An 8,513-nucleotide genomic window follows, 5' to 3' on the forward strand; every position below is an offset into this window, starting at 1 on the left:
TGCCAGCTCCCCAGGGCCACAGCTCGCCCAAGCACCTGCCCGGGGCACACGGAGCCTTTCCAATAAGGTTCGCCCACGGCAGGAGAAGGGAAAAGTCGCATCGTCGTGTGTGTCCCCCCCCCGGAAAAACAACTAAAGAAAATATCACCCACACGGTTTTTCTTAGAGAGAAGACGCCTTCCTTCCCTCTCCCCGCTAGCCGAGACTGAGCACTCGCCCTCCCCCCCGTGCTCGCCCCCCAGACGGAGCATCCCCGGCCGGAGCCCCTCGCCCCCGGGGCGGGGGGGGGGGGGGGGGGCGCGGCGGGGACCCGGTGGGACACAAAGGCGGATGGTACGGGAACCGAGGGGGGGGTGCCGGCACAAGGCGGGGGGGGGGGGGGAAACAGCCGCAGCCCCCCCAGCCCTGCGGGGCTCAGCCCCCCCCATCCCCCGTGCCGGGACCCCCGAGGCGCACCCACAACACACCCCCCGGCCCCCCGGGGGTCCGCCCCGAGTAACGGGCCCGGGAAGGGCCGCGGCAGGAGCAAGTGCACGGCGGCGGTGCTGCGGCTGGGTTGGGGGGCCCGACCCCCCCTCCCCGTACCCCTTTTCTCACCCGCGGACCGAGCACGGCACTTACCTCCGACGGGCCGCGCCGCTGCCGCTCCCCCCCCTCCTCCACGGGGAACGGCATCCTCCTCCTCATCCTCCTCCATATCCACATCCCCCTCCGGGGGTCCGGGAGCCCCCCCCGCCGCCGAGAGAAGCGGGTACAGGTGCCCGGAGACCAGGACCTGCACCACCGGGGCCAAGGATGCTCCGACTGCGGCGACCGGGCCATTCTCCCCTTATATAGCCCGGCGGGCGGGCGGGCGGCGCGGCTTCACGGGACTTGTAGTTCCTCCCCCCCGGGCCGGGAGCCGCCTCCCTCCGTCCTTCCGTCCCTCCCTCCGTCTGTCCCGCCCGGCCCGCCGCGGGGAGGGGACGGCGCAGGCGGTGGGGGAGGCCCCGGGGGCGGTGGCAGGGTGGAGGGGGGGTTTTGCTCCTCACCGAGAGCCCGCTGTTCCCCGGGGAGACGGGGAGAAGAGCTGGTGGTTGGTTTTGCCTGGAAAAGCCCCGCAAATTCACGGGACTCCAGCAGTCGCATCCCTTGGCGGCGCAGCCCGCACCCAACCGGCTGAGCGCAGAATCCGTCCCGTAAACCCCCGGGTAAATGAGTAACCCCTCCAGATCCTTCACACGAAGAGCGATTACTTCAATTGTCCCATGTATTGGTTATTGTTTAGTTTAATTATTGTCCCAATTATTAATTTAACTTAATTATTAACCCATCTGCGGAATGAATGAGCAATTAACTGCGCTGTTGACTTAGGGGCTAATTTAAGGCCCATTCCTGCAATTCAGTCCAGGCAAAGTCACCCGTGCGGCCGGGGCCTTGTCCCACACGTTTCCCCACGTGCCTTTGACTCGCTTTGCCCAGGGAAATGCCCTGAAGGGGACACCAGGGTGACAGCGGCCGGGCCAGCGTCCCTGTGCCTGGTGCCCTCCCCAGGCACAGCCCCTCTGCCAGAGGGACGGCTGAATTTTGGGCAGGGGAGAGGGTGGAGGGTGCGGATGGTGCCGGCCAGGGGGGATGATCCTGCACACCCCGAGTCCGGCTTCGCCACCGGGCTCCATCGCCTGCGCGGGGACAAGGACCTGGATCCGGCGTCTTCCCGGGTCGGGATTCATCCTCACGCGCTCAGGAGAGGTGCCGAAGTGAAACCTCAGAAGTTTTCTAGGACAAGTGAGCAATGGGGGCTGGGGAGAAAGAGGGAGAACGAAGGGGAAGGGAGAAAAAACCCTCCTGGCAGGTTTTCAGGGCCCAAAGCCGGAGTGGAAATGCTTCCCTTCCCTTAATTGCTTCGAGACCAGATGAATTTCTTGAAGAAACCGCAACTGAAATGCTGCACAAATCACATTGTTGTGCTTGTGTTGGCTGCCTTCTTAAGGAGGTAAAAGGTCATCGTTTATGGTATATTAAAAAGAAAAAAAAATAATATTTTAGTGCTGTGGAGGAAGGGGGGTTGCGTTGCTTTTTCAGACCCACATTCTGGAAATTAAAACCTGTTTGGCAAGAGCCAGAATGCGACTCGCTGGGAAAAGGCGCCGATGCGGGGCTCTGCCGCAGCCCCCCTGTGTCCCCTCGAGCCCCCTCGTCCTGTCCCCGTCCCGAGGGGCGATGCCCGTGTGGGGGAGCGGGGTTCTGGGGGGTTCAGCACCCCCCGGGGGCTGCCTGTGCCAGCCCGGTGCGGAGCCTCTGCAAGTCTCAGCAGCTTCAGGGCCCAAGCGGGCGCAGCGCTGCCTGCCCGCAGATCCCACGCGCTTGGGAAGCAGCAGGAAAAGTCCCGATTCCAGCCTCCGAGAGCTCCACTGATTTTATTCAAGGCCAGAAATTTGGCTGCTCCCTTTTTCTCCCTTTCCTCTCCGGTCAGGAGAATGATGGAGCTCGTTTTCCTCTGGCTGGCTGCATGTGAGCAGATGTTTGCCGCTCGGCCTCTGAGTCACCAGCAGAGAAGAGCTGCCTGTTCCTCTCCCCTCCGGAGCCCCGCCTGGCTCCAGCTTCCCTTTGCTTTTAGAAATCCTTCACCCGTAAGAGGTTGCACCTTCCCAAATGTGGCAGGACTTGAACCAGCAAATGAGAAACACAGGCAGGTTTCTCAGGTGAGAAACCTCAGGAGCGGCCAACGAGCGTGAAAAATAATAGCATCAGCCCCAAAAATGGCAGATGCTCATTTGGTGTTTACAGCAGGGCGGGAGGTGCTGGATGTGCCGAGGTCCGGCGTGCTGCCCCTCACCTGTCTCAGCCAGGAATGCCTCCAAAAAGCAGCTCAGACCATAAACCCAGGACTGGGTTGCAGACGGACAGACAGACACGCGGGTGCAGAACTGGCCCAGCTGCTCTGCAGCAAAGGCTTGTGGCGCTGGGTGGGACGGGAGCGCTTGGCCTTGCGATGCTCATGGGCAGGATGAGACCCTGGAGTCAGTGGAGTCTGGCCCTGGAGTCAGTGGATGAGACCCTGGAGTCAGTGGAGTCTGGCCCAACCAGACCTGAGCTGGGTCCTGTTGGCTGGAGCTCTTGGAAGCACAGAGCTGTGTGCTTGGATGGCCTGGGATTTCGGAAGGCAAATTACCATTTTTAGAACTTAATTAAGCAGCTTTGCTGCCTTTTCTAGTGGCATTTCCTTCAGAACCATGAGCCCACAGGACATGGAGCTGTTAGATCTCATCACCCGCGGAGGCTCATGGGGCTGTAAGGCTCTGCCGCAGCTCCGTGGGGTTTTGCCAGCAACGTCTGGGTGGTGTAAAGGACCGTGCGAAGAACCCGGGGGGTGGTGAGATACCTCTGCTCCGCACAGAGACCTCCAGCCGGCCTCTGAGGACGGCCTGAGGAAGGAATTAAAATGGAAAGGTGAGCTACTCATTCACAGAGGAGCTTGGCATTGATTTATGGGATGCTCCCAGCCTTGGTTTTGCAAGAATATGACGTGATGGTAAAAGGTTTTGGAAGATGCCGAACTCTGCCGTGTTGGTGCCAGGTAAGGCAGCGGGCGAGCAGGCGCGGGGCGGGCGGCCGTGCACACCCAGGCATGGCCTTGCGTGACTACAGCCGGCTGAAAACACAAAGACATTGTTTTTAAGTGATAGCCGGCCCCCCCTTCCCTGGCTCCTTGCGAGAGGACAGCATTCCTGTCTCGCATTCCTCAGCCACTGCTGAGATGGGGAGGGGAGACCTGAGCCAGAGGAAGAAAGCACCAAGTTTTAATTAGGAAAGTGGCCCGTGTGCTTGGGCGATGGTGGCGGGTGGTGCGGGCAGGGAGGGAGAGCAGAACTGCCCACAAAGCAAGATAAAGTGCACGCGGATCAGGTAATAGGGATAATTACACCAGAGCCTGTGGATGTAAGAATGTCAACCAGATGTTTCAAGTCACGGAAATTCAGTGGTTTCCCAACAGATCTGCTTAGAGCAGCTGAAAGCATCCTTTATCCCGCGAGGGCAGGGACTCGGGGCGCTCCTTGGCGAGGAGGACGGGGTGGTTTGGCCAAACACGGGGCAGAACTGCCTGCGGCCGCCGGCTCTGAGTTACTTTGTGAAAGCTTTAAAGCAGAGGAAACCCTCCGCCACGGCAAATGGAAAGGGAAGAGGCTTTTGCTGGAGAGACAAGTTCTGCTCCGTGCTCCGGGGCTGGCTTTGGGGTTCGGTCTCTGTGTCACAGCTACGCTGCCCACCGGGGCTGAAATACCACCAGGAGGATGGTTCTTGTCCAGCTGAAAACGTCCTCGGGATACCGAGTTGCCGATGGTCAGTATTTGGCAGGGAGGAAGAACTGGGTGCTGACTCCTCCAGACAAACAGGGAAAGCGCCACGAGGCGATGGGAGCCCGTCTGCCCTAACCTGCAGCTGCACCAGCCTCTTGTGGGAGGGTGGAGCCCAAAAATCTGCTTATTCTTGTAAAATTTTTGTCGGTACAAACACCTTCTTGGTAGCACGGTTGGGTTCACAGCCTGAGGCTGTGTTACTTTTACCACGCCAGTTTGTCAATGGCACATCTATAAAGTTCACTGTGGATTTTTACAAAAATAAGAAAAAAAGGCATTTAGTAATGGGCACCAGCATTGGCAAAATAAAAGAGAAAGAGATTCGGGAAGGGTGAGCTGGGAATGAGTTCCCACAGGATGGCTGTTCCCAGGGCCTGGCCAGCACCGTAACCTCTGAAAGTCCTCTGACCTTCAAATACCCTCCCCAAACCAGTTAAATATATATAAATATATTGAAATATGGAAACAAAAAGCTTTTTATTTCATGCGCTGAGAGTGCCAAGTGTCTCCAAGAGCCAATAAAGAACTGTTGCTCCAGGGAACGGGGAGCTGCATTTCAGGTAAAACACAAACAACCTGAATCTTTACCCAAAACTTGAACCAATCCCAAAGTTCAAAAAAAAAAAAAAACCTAAAAACCCATCCCTGAGGTTTTGTAAAAGAGGAGGAAAAGCGTGGTTACAGGTTTTGAGTTTTCTCCCCGGTGCTGGATCGCAGCCTGGACCACAAGCGCGCGCCGGGAAGGACGGGCTGCGCGGGCACCGCACGGCTCCGCACGCTCCGGCTGCCTCGTCCGGCTGCGAGAGCGGTGGGAAACCTCCTCGGAATGAGCTGGAGCAAAGCTGTCCCTGAAAGCGGGCGGGAGGCCGCGGGGAGCGGCGAGGGAAGGACGGCTACCCCTTGAGAAACGCTCCTTGCCCCCTCCGTGAGGCTCAGGGGATGCCCAGCACCCCAGAGCACAGCACCAAGCTGCAAAGCAACCGAGTCCCAGCGCAGCTGCGGGATGCAGGAGCAGGGGATGTGACTGGAGCGCCGTGGGGACACTGGCTGGGGGGGGGGTGATGCTCCCTAGCACACAGCAAGCCCCGCGAGCGCACCCCAAGCCCTGCGAGGTGCACAGCCCGCCATGAGAAACCCAAAAGTTGGCAGGAACCGAGGAATCACAAAGCCGCAGAGAGAGGGAGAGACATTTCAAGACAACCAGGAGAATTTGGTACCCTGCTCCCGCGGCTTTCTGCCTCTCACAACCCCCCAGCCACCCGCCACAAGCCTCCCGGCACGCTAGGAAGGAAAAAACTGCTGCAAGTATGAGAAAAGGCACATCCGTCACCTGTTTGCACAGTGACAAAAGCAAAGCGGGGAAGACAGGTTTAAATGCCATTGCCAAGGTCACGCAGGGGATCTGGGGCACAGGACCCCTCGTCCAGCCAGCGCACGGGCCATCTCCTACCCAGCCCGCCAGCCAGGCATCCTAGGGAAGTCAAACAGCCCTTAACCCAGATGGCAAATATCTGATAAAAACCCTAAACTGTCTGCATATAACAAAAGCAAAGGAAGGGAGCAGGTAAAATTCTGAACTGTAAAAGCAAAATCTGCTCTATGCTGGGACTGGAACAAAGAAAATCCACACTCATGTGATGCTAACCCCATGCCAGTGTATATATAGGCTGTGTGTTTCATACTTAAGTTACTTAAAAAGAACTTTAAAGCTGAAACGCTGTTAAAAAGTACATTGTGTGCTCCGTTGTGAAGATAAATTCATTATTTAAACTTGAAAAGGTGACTCATCTAACATCTATTATAAAAAGGAATAAAAACACACACACACGCAGCGAGATTTTCAAGGAGTCCAGTGATTTAGTGTCTCTTTCTTTCTCTCCCCACACTTCTTGCCTCCTGCACAAGGATCTATTGAGAAGCTGCAGAACAAACGTTCCCTTATGCCGCTCCAAAAAAGTCTCCGTCAGTTTGTCTGAGACAGCTGCCTCCAAGCACGCTATGGTTACTCATTAACTGGGTCTCCCAGGGCAGGGGAAGAAGGAGTAAACTTAATAGACCCTAAACCAGAGGCAAAAAAAATAAGAGAAAATAAATACATCAGGTGTCCTGGAAAATAAAGTGGAAAAAGCAGGTGGCACCATGAGCACCTCCCAGGCAGAGGGTCCGTCCGCGATGGGCAGCCGGCTACCAGAGCAGAAGGGGACAATGACACGGAGAGTAAATGTACGGGGACAAAAGAGTAAGATTATTAAAGGGAAAGAGAAGAAAGAGACGGGACAGAGAGGCACTTGTGCTCCACGGTGCTTTATATGCTCTGGGTGCCGGGGGAGGATTACTTCATTGCGGAGAAGTTGCCCGGCTCTGCTCCCCAATGGAGGGATTCATTCCCTCCCCCTGCACGTTTTGCATGAGAATGAGGGGCTGCTTGGCCAGGGCAGCACTTGCCACTGGGCCAGTCCACTCCCGAGGCCCCTTGGCTGCCAGGAGAGCCGGCCAGCGGCTCCGTGGTCCCGCGGCGGAGCATCCCTTGGGGCAGGTCCCCTCCTGCCTCGCTGGCACCCGCGTGTGCGTGGGGTTCCACCTCCCCCCTCGCAGAGCCATCGCTTGTGCCCGTGCTGGATCTCCAGGACGAGACGCCTCATGCAGCCGAAGGGTGGGTGGGATCCTGCCTTGGCCACGACACCCGACGCTGCCCTGGCCACCACCATCTCCACCACAACCCCTCGCAGAAGATGCTTCCCCGGGGCGCAGAGGACACACGAGCTCTGGGCTGGCTGCACCTTGCGCTTTCATTTCAGGGGTTTTGGGAAGGAAGGCTTCCCCCAAACACGCGCTCATCCTCACGGCAGCGCCACGGGAAGGCAGGGGGTCACTGCCCCCTGGCAGCCAGCGCTGTCCCCACACACCTGGGGACACTGGGCAGCATCGCCAAGGCGGGACGCGCCGTGACCAGCCCTGCCTGCCCAAACCTCTGCCCATGGGAGTGGGGAACGGCCGGTGCCGGCCTGACATCTCCGCCAGCTCCTGACGGAGAACAATAATTATAGTTGCAATAAAATGCTGAATATAGCTGTGAACAAGGGCAGTAAACCCGCCCTGCCTGCCGTTCAGGGCCTGGTCCACGGAGCCTCGGCCACCGCCAGAATTAATTCTCTGTTTTCTATTTGCCCAACACGCTCTCCCCGGAGATAAGGGGGGGGCAAGGGACTGTAATTATCTCCCTGCCTTTTGTCATGTGCTTTTTTGAAACAATTAAGGGATTGCAGTCAAAGGAATGGGGTGGGGATGGAGCAGAGCCAGGCAACCACAGGACCGCAGCCCTCAGGACTGTGCAGGATCCGTCCCGAGCTGGCAGCACTGTGAGGGCAGGGGCACAGCAGCCACGGAGCTGCCGGATACCCGGGGCTGTGCCAGAGCCCCCGAGGACAACCCAGACCTGCACATTGCTGACCCCAGGGCCAACCAAATCCCCAGGACAGACCCTTCCAGCCCCCAGGAGCCCCTTGCTGCTCTTTCTAAGGCAGCATCCCCCACCCCAGAGATGCCCATTTTTCACGCGCAGGTGGGAAGCAGCAATTCCTACCCCTGGCCCCACCTGTAGGCACCCTCCCACAGAGCCGTCGGAGGCTGATCCGCTGCAGAGAGCCCCCGAAAGAGGGATCAGCAAAAGGGATCAGCCCCTGCAGCTGCTCCTGCCGAGCCCATCTCAGGCAAAGCCACGCTGGCCGGGCTCTGTGCGTGGCACCCCACCCGCTGCACCCCAAGCAAGGGTGGCACAAACTGTCTCCCAGTCACCTGCGATGCACCGGGTATTATCTGCTCTCTCGAGGGCTGGGATGTGCTGGCAGCTGCCTGTGAAAGGGAAGGCAAAGCCTGGAAGGCAGCTCGCTCTCTCCCCATCCAGGTCAGCTGGTGCTCCAGTGAAACAGGTACCTTATGATTAGCTTTTCTGTGAAATGTTAAACATCTGGAGCTCAGCGGTACAAGGCAGCCTTTGTGCAGCTGGTAAATTATCTGCAATAAAACAGCACTTGTTTCAGAGAGCTTCAAGGAGAGGGGGAGGGAAAAAAAAAAAAAAAAGACGAAAGAGAAGCCACCCCCACCAGAAGAGGAACCTCAGACCTCTTCTTGGGGCTCACCGGTGTTTTCCACGCTGTGCTGGGTGCCTCGCTG

At 58.0% G+C, this 8,513-nt stretch overlaps 1 long non-coding RNA gene across 1 annotated transcript; it reads right to left on the reverse strand.

Annotated features, from left to right (window-relative positions):
* Positions 1-6,177: 6,177 nt before the first annotated feature.
* On the reverse strand, positions 6,178-8,304 carry LOC141932866 (uncharacterized). The gene is made up of 2 exons (XR_012625948.1): positions 8,136-8,304; positions 6,178-6,398 (listed from the first exon to the last, which is right to left on the reverse strand). It is a non-coding gene; the product is annotated as an uncharacterized LOC141932866 (long non-coding RNA).
* Positions 8,305-8,513: the final 209 nt, after the last annotated feature.

The sequence above is a fragment of the Strix aluco genome, chromosome 21 (genome assembly GCF_031877795.1).
Source record: "Strix aluco isolate bStrAlu1 chromosome 21, bStrAlu1.hap1, whole genome shotgun sequence".
NCBI classification, from domain to species: domain Eukaryota; kingdom Metazoa; phylum Chordata; class Aves; order Strigiformes; family Strigidae; genus Strix; species Strix aluco.